At 49.1% G+C, this 23,828-nt stretch overlaps 1 pseudogene; it reads right to left on the bottom strand.

Annotated features, from left to right (window-relative positions):
- Positions 1-740: 740 nt before the first annotated feature.
- On the bottom strand, positions 741-2,832 carry LOC118619536 (annotated as a pseudogene).
- Between the last annotated feature and the right edge of the window lie 20,996 nt (positions 2,833-23,828).

Here is a 23,828-nt window from a genome sequence, read left to right as displayed (position 1 = left end):
AAGGGCCTTTTGTCTTTATCCTTTTCATACATAGTTTCTAGAAACTGAGTGAGGGTTTTCTTGAACACCTAGGTAAATCATATAGGACTTCGTTGGTTTCTGCTGCCTATATACTTTGTTATTGTATTCAACTTTCTTGATAACTATTGCACAATCACCTTTTCAAATAAAATATTATAACAAAGTTGTTTGGATTTTAAAAGTGACTTACCAGCCCTGGCCAGTGTGGCTTAGTTGGTTGAGCGTCACGCTGTGCACCAAAAGGTCACCAGTTCAATTCCTGGTAAGGGCACACACCCAGGTTGTGGGTTCGGTGTGTATGGGAGGCAGCCAATCAATCCACGTTTCTCTCTCACATCAATGTTTCTCTCTCTTCCTCTGTCTCTAAAATCAATAACATATTTAAGAATAAATAAATAAATAAATGTGACTTACCATATAGCTGGAGATTGATTTTTTTTGTACTGAACAATAAAAACAATAAATTTTAAAATGTGAAAAAAGATGTGGTACATATATACAATGGAATAATTTTTTTCCTTTATTGATTTTTAGAGAGGAAGTGAAAGAGAGATAGAAACATCGATGAGAAAGAACATCAATTGGCCACCTCCTGCATGTCCCCCACTGGGGATTTAGCCCACAACCTGGGCATGTGCTCTGACCAGGAATCGAACGGGTGACCTCTTTGTGCATGGGTTGACGTTCAACCACAGAGCCGCACCAGCCAGGCCCATTAACATTTTTAAAGAAGAAATTTCAGTGTCAATTTTATTACTGTTCTCTGCAGTAATACTTTTGGTTTTGGTGTCCTTTTTTGGTAAATTTTGTGGTTGCTTCCCTAAGTATCTCATCCTGATCTGTAAAGACATCTGTTACTCGGCTTCTTTCTAGGTTGGTATCCAGTTTATTATCTGCTCTGGGTTGACTGGTTTTATTTATCAGTTGTTGCTTAACTTGTTCTAATTCAATTTTCATTTTCTTGTTCTCTGCTCTCAGATTTGCAAATTTCACTTTTCTCATGGATGACCGTGTCTTTCCTGATGGAGTCCAAATGAACCATTACCTATGGTACTGTTATTTCTATGAGTCTTCAAGTCCTGAACCAATGCAAGGGTGTCCAAAGTTAATTTCCCTTTGTTCTAAAGGAGTTATGGCCGTTTGCCTCATATGGTATCTTTCTTTGGTTGTGGCGGTGAAGGAGTCTCTCTGCAGGTCCAGAGAGAAATGCCCTGGGGTGGGGCTTGAAACCTGGTGGCCCCTGCTGCTTTAAGATCACAGGAGTGTCCCCGCCACAGCCTCTGCTCCACGTGTCCTCAGTTTTCCAGGTGTCAGGAGCGACCACCTCTTCTCTACCCAGCCATCTATTGGTGGGCATCTGGGTTGCTTCCACATCTTGGCTATTATAGCAATGTTGCCATGAACATAGGGGTGTCATATCTTTTTGAAATAGAGGGTTTTTTCCTTCAGATAAATGCCCCCAAGTGGAATTAATGGATCATATGGCAGCTCTATTTTTAACTCTTTTGAGGAAACTCCATAATGTTTTCCACTGTGGCTGTGCTAACTTACAATCCCACACCCTTTCTGCACATCCTCACCGACACTTGTTTGGTGATTAATGACAATAGCCATTTTGACAGGTGTGAGGGGATATTTCATTGTGGTTTTAATTTGCATCTCCCCGATCAGGCTGAATTTTCAAAACCCCTGAGGTGGGAGGAGCTGCCATCATCCTTTTTCCTCTGGGGGCTCATAGCCCCCCACCTACACACACCTCCATGTAGCCTGTCAAGAAAGTCCCATTGTGCGGCCCGAGTTTTGGACACTGGACCTGTGAGCAACCTTTACTGGGACTGCTGTTTCTTGCAAAGGTTCATTCAGGAACGTTGGTGCTACATATCTAAGTAGTTCTCATAGTTCAGAAATACATCTTTTATGTTCCCTGAATAAGCCAAGCTACTTCTCGCCTCACAGCCTTTGCACTCTCTGTTCCCCCTGCCTGGATGACTGTCTCTAGTTTATTTCATGGCTGGAGCTCCTGATTCTTGTCTGCAAGAGCAGCACGGGACAGATGGGATCCTTCTCAGTGGTCAGCAGCCCCTTCCAGGAGGACATGGACAATCCCCTTCAAAGTGAGAACAGGCGTAGATCTCGTCATCACCTGGGAGGTTCATTTGAAAATTTGAAAATGGCTATTTTGATTTCAGAGAGCGTCTTTGAGGCTGCGTCAGGCAAGGGACTTGACCCCTGACCCTTCTCTTACTGTGAGGGGCAGCCTGGGGCTCAGAGGCATCGTGAATTATCCATGTCCTCCTGGAAGGGGCTGCTGACCACTGAGAAGGATCCCATCTGTCCCGTGCTGGTCTTGCGGACAAGAATCAGGAGCTTCCGGTCTGTGGCCCCGAACTCTTTCTTGCAGGCCTTTCTGTGCATGTGAACGAGAGGGCAGCCCCTTTCTTTATGGGTTGTCTTCTCTCTCACGTCCAGTTCAGTTTGAACTGTGACATTCAAGGCAGGAGTGAGGAGAGCGAGGGAGAGATGATCTAGAATCTTCCTAGTGCTGCCTCAGCCCCTCACGATTCAGCATAGCAAGGTGGTCAGGTGATCGAGGTTGTCCACCGGGTATTCTGGAAACACACTAGGGAACAGATGCACTGACATGTCTGCAGTAGTGTTCTGACCAGGGTCTGCCTGCCTGGCAGGGTCCCAAAGACTGTAAGGGAAGACCTGAAGCTGCCCATGAACCACTCCAGAGGGGACAGAACCTCCTCGTGGAAATAGGGTCAGAATCAGAGGACATGGTTGAACTGTGGCCTTGATGTCCTCCATTCCGGGCACTGGGTCAATGTCCAGCATCAGAGAATGAATCTCAACACCACCCTGGCCCTTGGGAGGCTGGCGGCATAACCACAATGCGGAGAGAAAAGACTTCTTCCCCACAGCCCGACTTTCCTGGTGCTTCCAGCAAGGGCTGGATTATTCCCCACCCCTCCACTCAGGCCCCCCCAGATCCAGTCGGCTCTCTTTACCACCTCAGGCTTCCTTCCTGTCCTCTGCCCCTCTCAAAGATGCTACACCTCCCGCCCCCAAATGGTCACCCTGACGCCATCCTTTCCCTAACCTCACCCCTTGGTGAGATCACCCTTCCTCAAAGCCCCAGTCACATCCCTTCCCTGTGCTGCCCCCGGGGAAACCCCAGCTCTTCAACTCCTCTCAGACTGTGCCCACGCAGCCCACTGTCCTCCCAGCCTCCTTACCAACGTCTCTACACTGGTCCACTTGTCCTTCAGATACACCATTTGTCCATTTTCTCATTCATTCTTCTATATTTATGATGATCAGGGACTGACAGGGATGGGAATTCTTTCCTTCAGTGAAGGGACCAGGACAGGGAGCAAGGAGGCAACCCCTACACCCGCTGACAGACGCTGACCGCAGGGTGGCCTTGTGCTTTTAAACTTTTCAAGCACGGCCCAGCCGGTGTGGCTCAGTGGTTGAGCGTCAACCCAGGCACCAAGAGGTCACGGGTTTGATTCCTGGTCAAGGCACATGCCCAGGTTGTGGGCCCGATCCCCAGTGGGGGGCATGCAGGAGGCGGCCAGTCGATGTTCTCTCTCACCCATGTTTCTATCTCTCTCTCCTTCTCCCTTCCTCTCTCTCTAAAATCAACAAAGCAAAAAAAACTTTTCAAGTACTTTTTCACTAAGAAAATGATGTTATTGTATTTGTAGGCTTATAGAATAATGCATTTTAAAACTTTTGAAAAATAAAATTGTTTTAAAAGATAACGTGTACATTAAAGCAAACAAAAAACTTACTTGTGTTGACAGCCCCATAGTTACCAAGGACAGAGAGGAACATGAGTCGTGGTGTTCGGTCCCTGACTGTTTCCCCTGTGCGTCAGTCACTTGTTAGGCCAAATCCGCCTGTAAACACCACGCTGCTGGCATCTTTCTGAACAGTCATTGCCTTCAACATGGACTTACTCGTTCTCATGTTTCATAAAAACCCTTTAAAGTTGCATTTTAAAGTTAACAAATTTGACATTTTGACACTTTGAATGGACTCTTCTCTGTAGACCCTATTTTTAAATGAGAATGTGCTCTCTGGGCAAGCGCTGAGGTACCTGGTAAGCTCCAAGAAATTCTGGAAGAGGCTATTTCCAATTCTGATTTTTTTTTATATTGCAGTTTGTAAATCTTTCATGAGCTTATGTTTTGAAGGAACACTCAGCAGCGGTGGTGGGGTGCGGGTGAGCGTGCAGGCGGGCGCTGCACGGCCTGGCACCGGCTTCCCCTCTGAGCTGCCGTCTGCTCTGCCCTGTAAGGCCTGGGATTCCACTCGGCTGCCGTGTGTGGTGAGGGCTTCAGGACGACGGACACAACAGGCCCAGCTCGGTGCTGACCCTGAGAGCCGTGCCAGCTGTCTCAGACATCACCCCTTGGTCTCTCCAGGTCCTCTCCCCACCTCGTTCTACTGCGCCCTGTGTCTGCAGGAGGCCCACCCATGCGGCCGATCCTGCAAGGGCTGCCTTTCGGTGATGGCCAATGGGGAGCCCCAGGGAGATGGAAGGGAGGGAGGAGATGGAACTCTGATAATTCCCCTGCTCTCCTCTCTGCAGGGTCGCCCGGCTGGCTGTGGCCCTGGAAGGAAGGTCACAGCCTCTGTCTGGCAGCCTTCGGGAGTCTCTCCTGGATTCAGTCGGAGCAGGAGCACTGTTGCTGTTGACCCCAGGCGGTGGCACCGTGCCCTGTGTCTCCTTGCCCTTCACGTCTTGTTTTTGTTTTTTGTTTTTTTTTAATCCTCACCCAAGGACGTTTTTCTATTTATCTTCAGATAGAGTGGGAGGCAGGGGGAGAGAGAGAGGAAGATAAAGAGAAACATCGACCTGAGAGTGAGAGAGACACATCGATTGGTTGCCACCTGCATGACCCCGACCAGTTCCGGAGACAGACCACAACCAAGGCACGTGCCCTTGGCTGGGATCAAACCTGGGACTCTCGGGTCCACGGGCCGATGCTCTAACCACTAAGCCAAACCAGCCAGGGCAGCCCTTCACATCTTTGTAAATGAGCCGCCACCACGCTGCTTCTCAGCCGTCTGTCCAGCCAGGTTTCATTTGTCCTTGGAACTTAGCAGTTGCTGCTTCCTTTCTCTTTAATTTTTCTTAGTTTTTGAAAAGATTTCAAGGGACACAAAAAGATGTACAGTGAAAAGTCTCCCTCCCTCTTTCAAACACCCAGTTCTCCCCACAGGCAACTAATGAAGTGTTTTGCTTTGTTTTCTTATTGTGGTTAAATACATGTAATATAAAATTTAACTATTTAAAGCAGAGATTTTCAACAGTGTGCCTCAAGAATTTTTAAAATATGCAATACCTGACCAGTTAGTCGGGGGCACTGACTTCTTTTCCCTCAGATTGTCAAATAAAAAATGACAACAGCCCTGGCCAGTTTGGCTCAGCGGTTAGAGCGTCGGCCTGCAGACCAAAGAGTCGAGGGTTCGAGTCCAGTCAAGGGCAGGTACCTCGGTTGCAGTTGGTCCCCAGCCCTGGTCAGGGTCGTGCAGGAGGCAAACAATCGATGTGTCCCTCCCACATCGATGTTTCTCTCTCTCTCTGTCTCCCTCCCACTCTATTTGTAGATAAATGAAAAAATACCCTTGAGTCAGGATTAAAAAGACAACAGCCAACACAATAGCTATTCGGTGTGAATGAAACAAAATTATACCTAATTTTTTTTTTGTCATATTAGCAAAAAATATACTTGTTCGTGTGCTGCAGAATTTTAGGAATTAGTTTATGTGTGCCGTGAGTGAAAAGGCTGACAATTGCGGATCAAGTCATTTTCAAGGGTACAGTTCAGTGGCGTTAAGTACATTGCTATGTGACCCCCTCCACCTCCAGAGCCTTTTCACCTTCTCCAGCAGAGACTGTCCCATCAAACTCCAGCTCCCTGTGAGGTTTTGTTCATTTGTTTGTTATTATTTCGTAAGTCCTTTCAGAGACATTTTTGGCATATTCAGGCAAATACACATAAGTAAAAACACAAATGGTAGCTTATTTTTGACATTGTCTGTGTCTTGCTTTTTTCCACTTAGGACATCTTGGATATCATTTCACATCAATACGTAATGCAACTTCTCATCCTTCTGCCCAGCCTTCCCCTGTATGGGTACTCCTACGTGTGTAGGCCTTCCCACGTTGATGGGGACAGGGTGTTCTCAGTGTTGTGCTATGGTTGCTTCTAACCTCCTGTTTCCTCTCCAGGCTCGTCACCTCCCTAGAAAGAAAACCGATCACCACCATGACTTGAGGGCCTTCTAGTCCTCTGGGTTCAGACTTGCTGTCGCCTCTGCCTTCTCCTCTACCCCTGGCTCTGCAGTGACCCCAGCACATGTCTCCTTGGGGCCCTGTCTCCTGGGCCCAGTAACCTGCATTCCAGATGCAACAAACCACAGTGACACAGGTAATTGGGGGGCTCCCTGGTGCCCAAGGGTGGGGTTGTTATCATAATGCGAGCTCCTGGGGAGTACCCACACTGCCCCTGCAGGGGCGGGGCCCGGCTCTGTCTGCAGAGGTGAAGAGTTTGGCACTAGATTTCCAAACTTCACTCGGTCCCAGCTGAATGTGCTGTATCCACCATGAAAGGCGAGGCCTCTGACGGCCTATTTATCTTTACATCCACACCCTGTGCTGTGTTTCCTCCCTAACACTGCCATCACCATCTCCACCTTCTAATGCAAGAAAATGGTGGCGACAACCCCTCATCTTCCCCGAAAAAATATGACTCGATTTATGCTAAACAGAGCAGAATCAATTACAATGAGAAGCGCTTTTCATATCATACTACTGACAGAGCCCTCACCACCCCATGAGTGAGCACCGTGTGGTTTTCCTTCACCGTGTTACTGATGAAGAAGTCCGTGCTGGCGGTGGGCAGGACCCTCCTCCTGACACCAAATCTCCACAAATGCATTTCCCTGGTGAGTTTGCCTGCTGCTGGATGGAATTACTGAGTAAAAGAACTAGAGGCAGCAAGGCCCTAGGGGTAACTGGCACAGATGTGGGGGAACAGGCCCAGCAAAACAAGGTCAGCTTGCCACTGAGCTCACGGGGGCGCTGGAGGGGTTGAAAGGCTGGGAACCAGCTGAAAATGTTCCTCTGCTGTCCTGAGAGCTGGCCCCCAGGAAAGAGAAAGACAGGCAGAGAGAGGGGGTCCAGAGCAGGGAGGACCCCCTTGGTGTGCAGGTGCCTGAATTACATTACAATTCCCACTTCCAGGAAATGTGGGACCTCACGGAATGGACTTCATGACCAAAACGTTAGAGCCGGAGCTTTGATTCAGCTGCAAAGTCAAGACCGAAGCAGAGGTGTGGTAGGGATGGAGGACAACACCGTGGGCGATGGATTCAGCTGTGTTCATAGGAAGACTGGGCCCTGGCACCTCCCTCCAGCTGTCCTTCCTGGGACTCGAGGTCTGAGGTCGGTTCACACTGTTCAGTTCCCTGCCTGAAGAGATGCCAGCAGAACAGGAATGGAGGCTGGGGGAGACAAATGTGGGCGGGGAGGCCTCGGCCGCGGACAGTGCTCTTGGGAGAAAAACTTTTTCCCTGGTGTCAGCCAAAGAAAGTCTTCAGGAGAAAGCAGAAGCCTAGGAGATCATTTGGGGGACACCCTAAGGGCCCCCTCACTGATGCCCCACCCTTCCCAGCCCTCTTGTAGAGCACGAGGACAAGGACAGCCTGGCTAAAACCAGCAGGTGCTTCAACACCATACCTCCTGACTAAGTGCCCCGATGTGCAAGGCCCACAGGGCAGATGCCACAGAGGAGAGCAAGATGGGCCAGCCCCCACCCACCAAGACCTTGCTGGTGGGGCACCAACAAGCACACAAACCACAGCAGCCTCAGATGGTTTCAGACAAAGGTCTAAGAGAGAAGAGGCCTGGAGCAGCAAGGGGTGTGGCTGAGAGTTTTGGGGAGAGGCTCTGGGAAGTACACAGGGTTTAACACCCATCTGCTTTCTCCTGATAAGCTCTGGCCTCTCTGCTTGGAAGGAAGTGCATGTGCGTGCACGCACACACACGTACACGCACACATATACACACATTCACACACACATACACATACATGCTCATGCACACATATGCATGCTCTCTCTCTCTCTCTCTCTCTCTCTCTCTCTCTCTCTCACACACACACACACACACACACACACACATTTCTGGCCTTAAGGGGTGTGATGACAGAAAGAGAAAAAGTAGAGAAAGAAAGTTTTCCTGACCTCTGTGTTCCAGAAGTCCTCCTCCATAGAGGATTGTAAGATACAACCATAGATTTGAGCTGCTTGATGTGGAATCCTGGCTTGCCAGTCTCCCCAACTAGATAAAGTCCCTGGACTTGGGAAGGGGACAGAGTTGTGTGTGTGTGTTGAGGGGGAGGGTTGGAAGATGTATGTAGGTTGGTGGGGCCCTGAAAAAGGGGCCCTTCCTGAGTTTCCTGGGGCCAGCCAAAGAAAGTGGCAACGGTCTAGGTTAGAAGCAGCTGTGTGGTGTGTCAGGCAGGTGGGCCTCTGCATCACTGCGGGTGGTAGAAAGAGTCCTGTGCACCCAGGAGTGCAGGGGCATGGAGGGTCACGCAGCTGTGAGGGGTGGAGGGTGGGGCTGTGGGCCAGAAGGGAGCAGACAGGGAATTCCGGTGGATGCCAGATGGACACTGGCCTGGAGGATCCAATGAGCTCCAACCTCCTCCCGTGCACTGAGTAAGCCCACCTGGGCTCAGGACCATCCCAGGAACTTAGGGGGTGTGGGTGAGGGGAACCAGCAACCTTTGAGTTGACAAAATGAAGTGCCTGCCACCCCAAAGGAATGGAGACCGCAATGTAAAAATGAGGATAAAGCATAAAAATCAATTCTTGCCCACCAAAATGTGTGCATTGACATTCTAACCTGCTCTAAGACAGAAAACCTATAATCTATAGTACATATATGTAATGGAATCATACAAACTAAAAGACAAAAAATAAAAAGGGGAAATTATTACACCATACATGACAAAAATACTAATTCCCTTCATATATAAAGAACTCTAATTAATCAATAATTAGACCGACAACCACTAGGGTAATTCACAGAGAATATAAATAGGCAGTTCACATAAAAAGAAATATAAATAGCTCCTTAACATTTAACACATATTCCTCAACCATAATTAGAGAAGTAAAAATTAAGATTACAATGAGACACCATTTTTCACCAATCAGATGGGCAAAGATTTCTAAGTTGAACAAAGCCTTAGGCTGGTAAGAGAGGGCAGGGAACAGCCTCTCCTCATGACTGTTGATGGGAGGGTGAATTGGCAGTCTCTTTGGAGAGCAAGTTGGCAATATCTATCAAAATTAAAGTACACATTTTCCCTGACCCTGCAATTCCAGTTCTAGGAACTTACCCTGCAGGTACAACGCCACATGTCCACAAGGATATTTGTTCAAGTAATATTGTTTGTCAGCAAAATAAACCAAATGTCTATTAATAGGGGACTGGATAGATTTATACATGCATACATAGACATCAAGGAATACTTTGTGGCCATTAAAAATGAAATAGATCTGTGTATGCTAATATGGAAAGATCTCGGAGATACATTTTTTTAAAAAAATAGGTTTTTATTGATTTTTTTTTTTAGAGAAAGAAGAAGGGAGAGAGAGATAGAAACATTGATGTGAGAAACATCGATGGGCTGCCTCCTGCATGCCCCCTACTGGGGATCGAGCCCGAAACCCAGGCATGTGCCCTGACAGGGAATTGAACCAGGACCTCTCAGTCCATGGGACGACGCTCAATCCACTGAGCCACACTGGCCAGGCTTGGAGATTCATCGTTAATTAAAAAGAAGCAAGGTGCCAAACATTATGTATAGTTGTCTGTCATTTACATTTTTAAAAAAGAACTCATGCAAATATGTGCATGGTTATGCATGGACATTTCTAAAAAGGCACAGAGGTTAAACAAATTTATATCTATATACTCTCATGGGATAATTTTGCAGAGTTTGAATGGTTCAGCATTTGTGGATGCTTTACTTCTATAATAGCAAATGAGGTAGAGGGTGAGCAGGAGCGAAGAAGCCCTGGAAGGAAGTCACAGTAAGCACTGTTGCTGACCTAGGGCCAGGGGGCCGCACGTTGTTGCCAGGAACTAGTGCTTTCCACATGGACAGCCTCAGACTACAAGACAGGGGCTGAGTCACAGCCACCCTGGGAGCTGTGACAGAGTCCACAACCCTCCAACAGCAGGCTCTGCTGACGTGTTCCAGAACAGTTTATCCTTGAGGAAGGAGCCCTGGAGGGGCTCCAGGTGGGCTGGGAAGGACTGACCAGCAGGCATCCTCAGAGAGAGACAGAAAATCAGTCCTCTGTCCCCGCCAGGCTGTTGTCACTCTGCCAAAAGAGTTCCTATTTCTCAGCAAAATCTACCTAATTGCAAAGGTGAAATCAGCAAAGAGGTTTTTGTTTTTTCTTTTTAATCCTCACCCAAGGACAGGCTTAGAGAGAGTGCAAGAGAGAGAAACATCGATTGGCTGCCCTCTGTACATGCCTGACTGGGGATCAAACCCTCAACCCAGGTATGTGCCCTGACCAGGAATCAACCGGCAACCTTTCCGTTCCCAGGATGGCGCTCAACCAACTGAGTCACTCTAGCCGGGCAGCAAAGAGTTTTGTGGGGTTTTTTTTCTTTATTGATTTTAGAGAGAAAGTAAGGGACAGGGCGAGGGAAAGAGAAATAGAAACATCAGTGAGAGAGAACATGGATTGGCTGCCTCCTGCATGCCCCCCACTGGGGATTTGGCCCACAACTTGGGAATTGAACCAGCAACCTCTGGGTGCATGGGTCGACGCTCAACCACTGAGCCACACTGGCCAGACAGTAAAGGGTTTTAAAGAGAAATTTCAGATTGTTATGAGGAAGGATGCAAATACTTGCACAAGATAAAAGAAGAAATCCAGAGCCTTATATCAGGCAAGCAATGAGGGGACTAGAAATATAAATTCAAACAACATCAATTTAAATTAAAACAGGGGATCCCCATTTCCACCCACCAGATTAGTAAAAGTGTTCAAGATTGCTACTATTTGGTGCTTGTGAGGGTGTGGGCAACAGGTGCTCAGCATGGCTTGAGGGAGTATGGGATTACAAAATGAGTACATATTAATATGTGATTGAATAAATTAATAAATGAAGGGGAAACAAATCTGAGCAGAACAATTTAAAAACAAATGCAAACAGCCCTGGCCGGTTTGGTTCAGCGGTTAGAGCGTCGGCCTGCAGTCCTGAGAGACCCGGGTTCGGTTCCCACTAAGGGCACGTACCTCGGTTGCACTTTGTCCCCGGCCCTGGTTGGTTGTGTGGGTGGCAGCCACTCGATGTGTTCCTTTCACATCAATGTTTCTCTCTCTCTGTTCCTCTCTCTCCCTCCCACTCTACCTGAACAAAAAATGGAAAAATGTCCTCGGGTGAGGATTAAAAAAATAAAAAAATAAATGCAAACAAAGTGCAGAAATTGCTCAAGACAATGTCTCAGCTTTTTCAGAAAAAATATATAGCCCGGCTGGTGTGGCTCACTGGTTGAGCATCGACCCATGTACCAGGAGGTCGCCGGCGGTTTGGTTCGATTCCCAGTCAGGGCACATGCCCAGGTTGTGGGCCCAATCCCCAATGAGGGGCACGCAGGAGGCAGCCAATCAATGTTCTCTCTCATTGATGTTTCTATCTCTCTCTCTCTCCATTCCTTTCTCTAAAATCAATAAACAAAAAATTTTTTAAATATATATGTGTGTCACTTGTCTAAAAATATTTTGCTTAGAAAAGCTTCAAAAATCGAAGGGAAGTGCCATTTTTACAGCATTTAAATTTGCAAATGTATATATGTCTATACATATGTACATGTAACATGTATATGTATCTATATGTGCATTTGCAAACTTAAATGTTGTAAAAAGTATATTACTATATTACATATATCCATATGTGTGCTATGGCTCCTCAGTCCTGGCAAAGTGGCAAGAAATTAATACTTGCGTACATCGCTGTGAGCAAGGCATGTTCTTACAGATCTTTCACACAGCACCTTGGCAATATCTGTCAAGAACTAGAAAAACATTCATACCCTTGAACATGGTAGTTTCTTTTCTGACAATTAATAATAAGGAAACATAGATCCACAAGAAAAGACAGGAAAAAAAGCAAATGACATTTTTGCTGCTCTCTAATTTAAAAGAGCAAGATTGGAAACTAAATGTCCCATGGAAGGTTACAAAATGACAGTCACTGGTGGAATATTATTTAATTACTAAAAAGTATGATATGAGAACTATATAGGAGCATGGAAAATGCTGATGAAGCCCTGGGCAGTTTGGTTCTGCGGTTAGGGCCCACAGAGCGAAGAGTTTCGGGTTCAACTCCCAGTCAAGGGCATGTACCTGTGTTGCAAGTTCAATCCCTGGCCCAGGTCAGGGTCGTGCAACCCACTGATGTGTCTCTCTCAGGTACATGTTTTCTCTGTCTCCCTCCCTCCCTTCCACTCTATTTAAAAATCAGTGGAAAAATATCCTCAGGTAAGGATCAACAACAACAACAAAAAATGCTGATGAACATTTATGAGAAAGTGTAAAGCAAAACATGTACTTTATTTAGGATAAATATAAACTATACTTTAATTAGGACTTGACAGAAACAGGCACACACGGGCTGGAGGCCTAGGACACTGAGCAGCTGGGCCCTTTCCCACACCGTGCACCCAGCCTCTCCTCCTCCAGGCTCCTCCGGCAGCCAGCTGGAGCCATCACCCAGAGTACCGCGGGCACGCACAGGGTGCTCCGCATATATTTGGGAGGAAATGTTTTGTTAATGTTGCTATGTTGTTCTGTAGTACCACTCGAAAAAATTATCCTCAGTGTTTACCGGTGAACCTGGATTTAAACTTGAACAGTGTCTGCCAAGGCCGCAGTCCCCCAGGGCCTACCCCAAACCTCCCACGGCCCCCACGGCTCCCACCGCCTGTTCACAGTTTCCGCGCTCACAGCTCTCCCGCTGCCTCTCGAGCGGGTGCAAGAAAGCCCCTGTGTGCTTTCGTAGGAAGCAGAGCATTTTAAAAGGTCAAGCAACACTCAGAAAACAGCTGCTTAAAACTCGAAAGGGTTTTCCAGGGAAATTCTTGGATCTCATCTGGAGAACCTAAGAATTAGGACACCCCGCACCTGGGCTGGTTTACATTCAGTCCGGGGGTGAGGGGCGGGGCTACAGAACCTCCACAGTTGTGGGAACCAGAAGGGGGCTGGGCCCAGGGCTGCCGGGCCAGGCCAGCCCGGGACAGTGATCTGGAGCTGTGGCCACAGATGCAGTTGTAAATGTCCTGGCAGCACGTGAACAAGAGGAAAAAAAAAAATAGGTGATGTTCATTTTGATGTATTTTGTTTAATCCAAAATCTCCAAAATATTATTTCAACAAACAATTGATAAGAAGTATTCATTGTTACTTATTTTACACTCCTTTTTTTTTTTTGGCTAAGTCTTTGAAATCAGCCTATTTTTTATACTTATAAAACATCTCAATTCGGATCAGCCATACTTCAAGTTCTCCACAGTCATACTGTGAGCAGAAGCTACCATACCTATCAAACAGCAAAGATCTAGAACTTTTGTGTTTTCTTTCTTTCTTTTTTTTCACTTCCCCTCCTCGCCTCCCTCCCTTCTTTCTTTCTTTGAAAAACAGATCATTCTTTGGAAACTGAGGCATATGTCTACCTGCCTACAACATTCACCCAGGCGTTGCTCCTGGGAACCCTTATTTCCCAGAATTCCCTGCTGCCCGTGGCTCTGCTAGAGCGAGGCTGCACGCGTGTAAGTAAGTAGTCCCCTTCTGTGGGCTCTGGCAGCCCTCTGGCGAGGATCCCTTGGAGACATCCAGGCCACACACACTCATCCTCCGTGGTTGCACAGAACCAGGGTGAGCTGTCTCTCCTCGCGGAGTAATGGGGGCAGGCGTATGCAAACCCTTTATTCTTTTCCAGCAGAGTTTTCAGTATTTGGCAAGACTGCCCAAGTCTCTTTCGTGACTGGAGTTGCACTTTGCATGGGAAGTTGGCTGGTGGCCAGAAGGCTCTGCATCCCTCTCTGGGCCTGAGAGAAACTTAGAGCCCCAAAGTAGGAGTCCGGTGGAATGAAGTACATAGATTCTCATGTGTCCCCTAGCAATCCTGGAAAACTACTCTGGGAAATAAACTCCTGGAGAAGAGATCTTGAGAGGAGGACCGGAAGGCTGGGAAGGATAGAGAGTAGGAAGTCATCTTCTAGGCATCATTTTACCAGAAGTCATTACTTCTTTATTTGCATTTCCTTTCACTATCAGAGTAAAACACATAGCGGCAGTTGCTATGGAGCCCGAAAGCTGGGCTGTATGTGAGTCGGCACATCCCTGGCTTCCCGCACTTGGGGCAACAGGAGGCACTGGGAATTTCTCAAACATTCACAAGAATGTTGAGAGGGAGTTCTGAGTAATTACAACTCCTTGAACGTCTTGTGGGAAAATGTAGTCCTAATTTCCTTTTAGAGGCAGCAGTCTTTGAAAGTGTTTGCCACGAGAGTCTTCATTATGGTCCAGATAACGGTAAAAATGCACTTCTGTGGAAGCCTCCAGCAGATGGAAACTCCTGCCGTGGGGATGCCACGGCCCTCGGCACAGAGCACACGGGTGCTGCAGCTGCACTCCAGTGTCTGCTGGAATCCTGGTCCACTCCGCTCTGGTGTTTTGGCCGTTGATATGATCAGCCTGGTCTATTTATGTGCTTCTTGTGACCCTTTCTCTTAGGGACCCAACCCTGGTTGGCTCCTCTGGCTCTGTTTTCTCCTGCCCCTCCCCCCTCCCCAGGTGGAACCCCAGAAACCAGGGCCAAGGAACTGCTCATCATCCAGCTCTTGTAGCTGAGCTCACATCTCCATTGGAAATCTCTGTCCTGTGCCGCATCCTCTCTGATTTCTGGTCCCCACCGACTAGGTTGACAATTAGACTAAGTAAGGAGAAAGCAAAGAAAGAAAAGAAAAGGACAGGCGGAAAAGCCAAGCCAAGGTGCCTGGTCCCTCTCTCTGCAGTGGGGGTAGCACTGGTGGCAGCTGCTGTCCCATTCACAGGCCCACCTGAAGGTGGGGATTTTGAGACATGGAAGAGATGCTGTGAGGCTGGTGGAGCCTGTGGTGTGGGGAACTGTCTGCCCACTCTGGCAGCCTGACCAGGCCCACAGTGGCTGCTCACTCCTCCCAGCGGGGCCAGTCTGCTCTGGCCTGGCCCTTAGCACCTGCCACCAGGCCTTGGTTTGCTTTTAAGGAGCACAATAGTAAAACACTCTTTGACAGACGCAGCCAACATGAACTCTTTATAATTCAGGGCGCATGGACCTCTTTGCCCCCGCCAGCCATCAGCTCACTCTGTGGAGGTCCAGGATCCCTCGTGGGAGACCACACGAGCATCACTCCTCTTCGCTAAAAAGCAACACAACAGGGGATACCCACATGGGAAATTATGGCTTTTGTACCTGCTTCACTTGTTTTTTCTGTTGTCTGATCAGTCATCTAACAGACATTTATGGGAAACCTAGGGGCTAGGGACCTAGAACTGAACACTTCCTCATCCTGGCTCTGAGAGCCCCAACCTGGACAGCTGGAAAGGCCCATCTCCTCTGTCTCTCCAGTCCCCCCCAGGAGGTGGAGAGCCCTCACTTTGAAAAGTGCCTACAGAGCAGTTTCGCCCTCTGTGAGTGAGCTTGGCAAGCACATAGCTGAGTCAGTCTTGGTGACACAGAGCACGTGGCTTTTAATTGCCCAGAAGTATGACTGGCAAACCAGCCTGTGCCTCCCCACCCCGAGGGGGTTCTGGATGAGCCACTGTCAGCTCAGAACAAGGGATCCTAAGATTACCCCCCCCCCCCTTGTTTCTAAGAGCCAGTTGAGTTGTCCATACATGGTAGATTCCTTGAAGGCAGCTGAAGTAACCACTGTTTTTTTTTTGTTTTTTTTTTTAATTACCTAAGCTAAGTGCTTTTTTCTGAGAGGAGCAATTTCCCCTGTGGGTCTTCCAAGCTTGAGGAGAAGGTGGAGAATGTTCTTACTTGGGAGCTGAGTGGGGCCATTAGGCCCAGTTCAAAGAGCTTGCTGGTGGCACCTTGATTCCTAAACCTGGAAACTCATGGCTGACCTGCCTGGGAGCTGGTTGGGCATCTGCCTCAGTCACAGTTTCCTCTGGCTACAACCCAGAACCACTCCGGGTCTGCTGTGACCCACAGTGGATGTCTGCATGAGCCCCCCTGGTGTGGCCCCACCTCTCCTCTGTAGAACAGAGCAGAGATGGGAGAAGGCAGTGGACAGCCACCAAGCCAGCTGGAAGCCAGGCAGCGGGTGGCCTGTCAGCGACAGGCTGACGTCTGACTCATGGCCCCATCGCAGCCTTTGGTGGAGGACTGACCCACAGAGGAAATTACACAGTACTCTGTGGCGCATGGTAGAGGCAGGGGCTTTTCCAAGTGCATCAACTGGGAAGCAGCCTTTACGCATGCCAGAATCTATGGGGACCCACACTAACTTCAGGTTAGTCCTGGTGACTGCTGGAATGGGGTGGCCTGTGAAAACCCCTTGCATGTTTCCCCATTGGCTGGCAGGGAGCCCACAGCCCCAACCCATTTGTGACAGAGTGGCCATACTGTCAGCCTTCCACGCAAGGTTCCTCGGGCAGCAGCTCCCAGCTATTACAGGCCGGCCTAGCTTGAGACCACCCACAGGGCAGACCACTGCGGAGGATTGTTTTCCACCCTCCCCTTGCCTTCAGATCTGACATCCCAGGGACATCCTGCAGGGAGCCAGAGGTGGAGGGGACTGGCTACCTGTCCCCAAATGTAGGGGAGAAGAGTGACAAGAGGGTGAGAGGAAAGAAGGGATGGGCAGCACCCTAGTTCCTGCACCTGGATTTAGTCCTAGGAGCCTCTTCTGGGAGAATTTTCAGCCCCATGAGGACTCTGACGGGTCAGAATGTTTTCCTGGAACCCAGAGGGCAGGGCTCTTTTGTGGATTGTCCCGGCTCACCTGTGCACTGCCATCCCCTTCCACGACAGGAGCCAATGCTGGGATGGCCCTGTGACCGTTATGTGGAGGCCTGCAAGTGTGAGCAGCCAAAATTCTGCCTCTCCAGGGGCACCAAAGGAATAGATCAAGTAGGTGGGTAACAAGAAAATACCACCCAAAGACTCTCCTTCCTCGTAACCCATGTTCCACGGTCACCCCAAATCTCCTGCCTCTCCTGCTGTGCCTGCTGCTCCCTCAGCCCGGAGGCCCATCCACCAGCACCCCCCCAGGCTCCTGTTAGGGCTCCAGCTCTGTCCTGGGCTCAAGTCTGTCTCAACCACCAGACAGAAAGCTCCTAGAGGCCAAGCCAAGGCCAGTTCTTGGAGGGACTGGTCTCCTGAACCTTGTACAGTGCCCAGCACATAATAGGTGCTTGGTATTTGCAGAAAGTCTTGTGGGAAGGCCGAGTGTAGTTGGTTGTGTGTGCACAAATGTATAAGGGGAACAAATTCATTGTGCACCCACTATGTGCCAGGCCAGTGCTAAACCTGTACTCAGGGTATCTCATTTAATCAGCATAATTTGTGTGGCTGCTTCTGAGTAATTCCAGGGTGGCTTTTTTTTTTAATCCTCACCTGAGGACATTTTTGCATATATCTTCAGATAGAGCAGGAGGGAGAGAGGGGGAGGAGAGAGAGAGAGAGAGAAACATCGATGTGAGAGAGACACATCGACTGGTTGCCACCCACACGACCCCAACTGGGACTAGGGATGAACTGCAACTGAGGTACGTGCCCTTAGCGGGAACCGAACCTGGGACTCTCTGGTCCATGGGCCGACGCTCTAACCACTGAGCAGAACTGGCCAGGGCTCCAGGGTGGCTTTTTACACAGACATCCTTCACCTGGTATTGGGGCCGGAGAGCTCTATTTCTATTTTTATCTCCCCCATTGAAGAGTGTTCCATGCACAGTTCCCTTGTCTCCCCTGGCACTTTCCCCTATATTTGGCGGCAACTCGAAGCTTAGAAGCTTTTGGTTTGCAAAAGGAACTTATTGCTTCATACCCAGTCACCTCAGCCCCTCCCAGTGCACACCTCAGAACCTGGGTCACCTCTTCCAGAAGACTTCTTCCCCCAGACCTCACCCTCGGCTAGATGGGGGCAGGACCCCTGCTTTTTCCTGGAACCTGGGACCCACCTGTTGTGGGACAACTGCTCCCTTTGCCCCCTGTCACCAGCAGTTCAAGAATTCACTTGGACTAATGGCCTTCTTCCTGCAGCAGCCCAACAGTAGGGACAGACCACATGGTTTAGGAGATCCTCTGGGGCCCCTGCATTCCAACTGCGGTTGGTTTATGTTAATCCTTTACAGCCCCAGCTGAGCATTAGAGCAGTTTGGAGTTGGAGACTCCACATTGTGATGTTACATCTAGAAACAGCTTATCCAGAAATGGACTCATTTAATCCTCACAAAACCCTAAAAGGCAATGTGATTATTCCTATTTTACAGATAAAAAGATGGAGACACAGAGAGATTAAGAAATTTGCTTAGCCCAGCTGGTGTGGCTCAGTGGGTTGTGTCCCATGCACCAAGAGGTCCTGGTTCCATTCCCCCTCAGGGCACATGCTGGGCTTGTAGGGTTTCAGGCTAGATCCCCAGCAGGGGGTGTGCAGGAGGCAACCAATCAATGATTCTTTCTCCCTCTCCCTTCCTCTCTCTATAAAATCAATAGAAACATTTTTAAAAAGAAGAAAGAAACTTGTCCAAGGTTAAACAGCTAGGGAGTATCCAATAAATGTTACTTTTTCCAGCTCTTTTTAGACCATTCCTGTGGGCAGAAAATAAGATTGGTCCCTAAAGCTGTGACCTGAACAGGAGGTCAGCGTGCTTAATCTGTTTCCTCATTCTTCTACTTAAAAACAGAGATGTACTTTTGCTGGGTAGGTACAAATGTGGGTGGTTTCTCGATTTTGTAAAAGCATATACTATTTCATGTTGTTGGAATAAGAAGTATATTTATTTTTGTTTTTAAGTACTTTCCTTCAGCTGGCCCTCCCCACAGAGTGGCCAGGAGAAAGGACAATGACTAGCAGCTCAGTGGAGCTGCTGAATCGGGGGCTTTCCTGGACAGAGGGCCCGGCCTGCCCTGGCTGGTCCCTGCCGGTGACCCCAGGCAGGAGAGGCGCCCTGGGCCCGGTCCGGCCGCCAGATGGGTTGCAAGCCCGAGGAGGCCCCACCGGGAAGAAGGCCACCCTCCATGAAAGGCCTGAGGCAAACCCAGCGTGAGGCCGGGAGTTTTGGGGTGACTATGTTAGATTCTTGAGACATCTGGATGCAGCTATAGGGTATCTCTTAATTGCAGAGTCAAAACAAAGCCACAAAACATTAGCTAGTAGGGCTGGACATTTGAGGCCCGGCTCCTCTCGCCAGCTCCCTTCTCTGCCCCGCAGGGACAGGAGCCCTGGGCTCAGCTGGAGGGGAGGGGGGCAGAGCTGGGCAGCAGCAGGGGGCGAAGCCGGGTCTGCCTGGCCTCCCTGCAGGCTTTCCCTGGGCTCCGGCCGCTGCCCTCTCGCCCCGCCAGGCCGCGCTCAAGGTCACAGCCGAGGCTGCGAGCCCTGAGCCTGCACCCAGCCCCCTTACCAGGCTCCTTCTCTCTCTAAACAATCCCTTTGTTAAACTCTCCCCAGTCACCCTCTGTGTGGTGACAGCTGGCTCCTGCTCCCAGTGATGTGCACAACAGCTATCTCAGACCCTCTCCTTTTATCCACCCTCGCTCCCGCCGTATCCCGTCAAAGGGGCCTCCACAAATGCCACCCTCCATTCTGAAGGGGCCCGAGCCGAGAAGATCTCAGCTCCGTGTATTTAGAAGAAATCATGGGTCTGGTATCTGGAAGCATAAATACATTATGACACCTAAGGTGAGGTATGGCAGGAAACTGACAAATGAACGTGCGGAGCACATTCTTTCCTCCTGAGGCGGAGCCTCCAGGGGCAGGCGGGGTCGTCGGCACGCCATCCACGGCCCCCCGACCCCGCGCCTGTGCTGCGGGCCCAGAGCGCAGGAGCGTCCAGGAGCGTCCGGGCTGCGAACTCCCCTCCCTCCCTCTCGCGGCTCCGCGAGGCGAGCAGGAGCCGCCCGCGCCCGCGTCAGCCGCCACCGCGCGGCGCTCTAAGGAACGGGGCAGGGCCGGAGGTCGGGGCCCCCGAAGATGCTGTCCTTTTCGGCAACTGCTCCCTGGATGCTGGCGGCCTGGCGGCCTGTTGGCTCGCAGAGAAACAGGAAACGCTCGCAGGCCGGTCCACCCTTGGCACTCCCGGTTGTTTCCAGGTCCAGAGAGCAGCATGAAACGCATCCTGTTACCGTAACATGAGTCAGCTGAATCCTGTTGGGGCTTCTTCCCCAGGTGCATGGATTGGCTGGGGGGGGGGGGGGAGGAGAGAAAAGGATCCTAGGCTTTGCAAGGAGAGGTTGGGGAGCTTCTGACCAACTCCCCAATCACCCTGATTTCACAGCAGAGAAATGGGCCTGAGTTGCAGAACTGGGCTTAGAACCCAGGATCAGCAGCACCCTCCCATTGAAACCTGCTCTCCTCTGGCACGCAGCTGTTTTCTGAGCTGTTTTTCTAAACCCCTTGCCAAAGGCCTGGAGGCTCAAATCAATGAAGCTTACTTGAAAACTGGTTGTTCAGAAGCTGAGGAGAGAGGATCCTGGCATACTAAAGAAAGTAAATGCCCCCCCTGCAGCCCTTCCTCGTGACACCTTATGGAGTGATTGCTCCCTTCTCTGAAATCCTGCTTCTCAGGATCTTCCAAGGTAGATTTTAAACGAACATTCATTCACTTATCTTTATCAATCCACATTTTCCATGTAATGTTGGTGCTGCTTCCTACACAGTGCACAGATTCCTAAGCAATTTTCCCCCTTCCCATTCATGCCCAAACTCAGAAGTGTGTGTTAAATTCAGACAGACAGTCCTTCTGGGACAGAAACCACTGATTTCCAAGGACTGTGATTGCAGAAAGTCTGAGTCCTGATGTCTGGGCCCTCCCCGCTGGGACAAGGCCTTCAGAAACCCAGGCTAGGATGGAAGGGGTAAAGGTGGGGGTTGGTGACAGATTAACAAGGACCAGTTGGGATTATTTTCTGAGGCAGGGCTGATAAAAAGACTTCCTATTCTCCCCTACTACTCTACAACTACTATTAATGATTGTATTAGTGAGAGTATCAGGGGTCAGATGTTTGAATAGTTTCTTTCAGCCTTATAGGCAGGAACTACCCAAACCCCCAATTTAAAGATGAGAAAACTAAGGCACAGAAAGGATGAGTGATGCGCTCAAGGTGTCATGGACGGCAAGTGGTAAGGCCAGGAGCCTGTCGTGACCACTGTGCTCGATTGCTGCCTCCCTCCAGAGTGACTCCTTGGTGGCCTCCCTGCCCTTGATGGGGCATTTAGGGGTCCCCTAAGCAGTCACAAAGGCTGCCCAGGCAAGCTGGGTTGCAAGATTAAGGAGCTTTTTCTTTGTTTTGTCACCACAAGGATTCCAATAGTTCCATGACCCGTGAACTGGAGAAATCCCTGCTCAGCCTACACCCTTGGGTACACAGAGGGTGTCTGAGGTGGAAAGTGGGAGTTAAGAGGGCACTGTGAGGAAGGCATGCAGCCTGACCCTGGCACTGCCTACTAGAGAGTAGGCCATGTAACCCTCACCAGAGCCCTTGCTTATTCAAACAGACTGAAACAACAATGCTGGAAACCAAGCCAAGATGGAGGGTAGGAAGCCAGAAAAAATAGGAAAGGTGCCTTCCCTTATCAAGATCACAGAGGCCTGGTTCACTGAGCGGCTGGAACAAAAAGTTCCAATTAAAACGCAAAGTAGCCACTGAAGGAGATAACTTGGGAAGATAGTCTACTGTGTAGCTAGTCCGCTCCTTTCCCAGGACAGGATCCAGGCGATCTTTCCTGCATCTGCGGTGGAGCCCGGAGCCAGCAGGAGGGGTCTGTGCACTTGGAACCGCCTGACCCTGAAGCTGTCCTAGCTGTCAGCACCAATGTCTTTCTGCCTTCTGTGACATTTATTGGGCTATTCATTGTGCTAATTTCTTAATCAAGGAAGAATGAAATAAAAAAAAAGTCTTGGGAAATTTAGGAAGTATATTGCAAGAAACCTCAGAAAGGTGACTCAGTACTTCTTCATTTCACAAAGAGAACCAGAAATTTTGCAAATACACATTGTTCCCTCTGCATAGGTGGATCAGAGGAGACTGGCGCAAACCTTTGCTGAAGACTCCGGGATCAGTTCCAAAACTCTTGGTTGATAGGGCTAGTGTTCTCACTTTTCATAAATGGTTGAGTACAGAATGGCTAAGTGACCCGGTGTAGAGGCTCACAGGCTGGTTCAAGCCTGGTAACAGAGTGTTCCTCTGGACCACCAGGCAATGTCAAACTATCAATCCACGTCATGAACCCGAAGCAATGGTGCCAACAAAAAATTTGCCAGTGAATAGGACCTGAAATCACAATCAAAAGCAGGTGTCCAAAAAACTTTCATGCACAGCATGATCCATAGTTCTTTAGTTTTTCTGTTAACGTCCATTTACTCTTATAAATGTATTTTGTAAAATGTATGTGGATATTAACTATAATTAGTCAAGAAATTGGGAGGACGAAAATAAAGTTTTATGTTTTTGGAGTAGTTTGTTTTGCAGTTACATAAGTTGTATATATTTTTTATTATTTTAAAAATCTTTGCTGTTGAAAGTATTACAGATGTTTCCTCCCTCCCCCCCCCATTAAACCCCTCCTCCCTGCTCCCACCCATAAGTTGTATATTTTTAAAAAGTACTTTTCCAGATGTCATGCTGTCTTTACCGATGCTGTAATTTTCCTAATTTTGCACATGCCTCACATATGGTGTATTTCAGTCAATGAGAGTTCAATAAACTGTAGAACGTCCCAGCTGTACATGTCACATCATGTCACCCGCTTGCTGGTGGCAGCCATGGCATGGTTTGGTCTGGACCTGACTGGAAGAGCTGAGGGAGATCAAGGCTTGTCAGTGAGTCCCAAAAATGTCCCTGAGCCTGGGGACTGAGCTCAGCACCGCCGCAGCCACAGGACTGGGGTGGGCGGCTGGATTTCTGAGACTGGATTACCTCTTCTTGCATATGCAGGCGCACACGCACATACACAGTCATCTTGTCTGACAGAGGTGTTTCTTCCTCACTGAGAGTCGCTTTTCTATAAAGAGCTATGTTTTCTCACTCCTAGGCAGCTTCTTAGCTGAGCTCCCTTATAGCTCACTCTGCATCCTAAGCTCTGCTAAGTATCACTGCTGCCCTTTATCCTGTGACTTCCCTGCTCAAGAACCTGGTGTGGTTCTCTGTAGCCTGTAGGTCAAGTCAGACATCCATAGCCTTCTGGTCCCACTGCTGCCATATGACCGTAGGAGTCCTGTGTTCTCCTTGAGGGACTCCAGATGGACACCCACCTGACACCTTCCCTGATGGAGATCCTTTCTCTCTGGTCTGTCCAAACCATGCCAAGAATTTGGGGCTGGGAGTTAGATCTCTGGATCTGGTTTAGTGCTCTCAGGAACTTGTCTTGGTTTGGGGCAGTCACTGACGTCCCTGGGGGCTACTGCTGTGATCTACAGAAGGCCTGGTTGGATCAGGGGGTCATCGGTGGTCATCAGGGGGTCATTCCTTACAGTTCCCAATTG

The sequence above is a fragment of the Molossus molossus genome, unplaced genomic scaffold, assembly GCF_014108415.1.
Source record: "Molossus molossus isolate mMolMol1 unplaced genomic scaffold, mMolMol1.p scaffold_m16_p_1, whole genome shotgun sequence".
NCBI classification, from domain to species: Eukaryota; Metazoa; Chordata; class Mammalia; order Chiroptera; family Molossidae; genus Molossus; species Molossus molossus.
The sequence above is the reverse complement of the archived record's forward strand: the minus strand, read 5'-3'. Positions and strand labels throughout refer to the sequence as shown.